Here is a 957-nt window from a genome sequence, read left to right as displayed (position 1 = left end):
CACAGCTCTTCTGGGAGGATCTAAATCATTGAAGGCCTTCATTTTCATACTTCCTTCTCCCTTCTCTTAAGTAAGGATTAGGAAGGAAACCTTTCTCAATTCATGAGGGAGGAAGTTGGAAACACCCAAACCCACTGCATTAGAGTTGATACCTAACAGGAACCTTGCTGTTGTGTGTGCTGTCGAGTTGGAATGGACTCATAGCTGGCCCCTCAGTGGGTTTTCAGACAAAGTAAACTGTATGGGAGGTTATCATGGAACCATCCTTCTCCTGTGGAGCAGCTGGTGTATTTGAACTGCATGCCTTTGGGACTGCAGCACAGCTTCTTACAACCAGAGCTCTTATTGTGGGAACCTTTTAGGACAAAACAAATACATCTTGGAGAAAGTGCAGCCAGTGTGCTTTTTGGAGGCAAAGATGGGGAAGCTTCATCTCACATCTTTTTGGGCATATTGTTAGGAAGAGTTAGTCCTCAGAAAAGGACATCATGTTTGGAAAGGTGAAGGGTTAGTGAAAGAAAGGAAGACCCGCAGTGAGGTGAATTGATGTAGTGACTGTAACACTGGGCTTGAGTATATCAGAAATGGTGGGGGTGATACAGGCTAGGCAATGTTCATTTATACCTATTGTTAATGGGGTAACTATCAGTAGTAGTTAATTGAATGGTACCTAAAAACAACAATAGCAAAAAAAGGAAAGAGTAGAGCTGCCTCATAGGGTTTCCAAGGCTGTAAATGTGTTCAGACCCAGACTGCCAAATTTTCTCTTATGAAGCAACTAGTGGGTTCATGTCATTAACCTTTCAATTAGCAGTAGTGTGCTTTAACCATTGAACCACCAATTCTTCTTATTAGAAACATAGGCACTGTCAACTCTAGTTAATTGAATTTCTTGTTTATTGTAAATGGATGGTGAAGAAATTGAGATTGTTCACAGCTTTAGTTTGCTTGGCTCCA

At 41.5% G+C, this 957-nt stretch overlaps 1 protein-coding gene across 2 annotated transcripts in view; it reads left to right on the top strand.

Moving 5' to 3' along the window:
- The window catches only part of ABCB11 (ATP-binding cassette, sub-family B (MDR/TAP), member 11), a 155,665-nt gene that overhangs the window by 115,490 nt on the left and 39,218 nt on the right, over positions 1-957 (top strand). The window lies entirely within an intron of this gene.

The sequence above is a fragment of the Elephantulus edwardii genome, unplaced genomic scaffold (assembly GCF_000299155.1).
Source record: "Elephantulus edwardii isolate Elephantulus edwardi_28Jun2011 unplaced genomic scaffold, EleEdw1.0 scaffold00369, whole genome shotgun sequence".
Taxonomy (NCBI): Eukaryota; Metazoa; Chordata; class Mammalia; order Macroscelidea; family Macroscelididae; genus Elephantulus; species Elephantulus edwardii.
The sequence above is the reverse complement of the archived record's forward strand: the minus strand, read 5'-3'. Positions and strand labels throughout refer to the sequence as shown.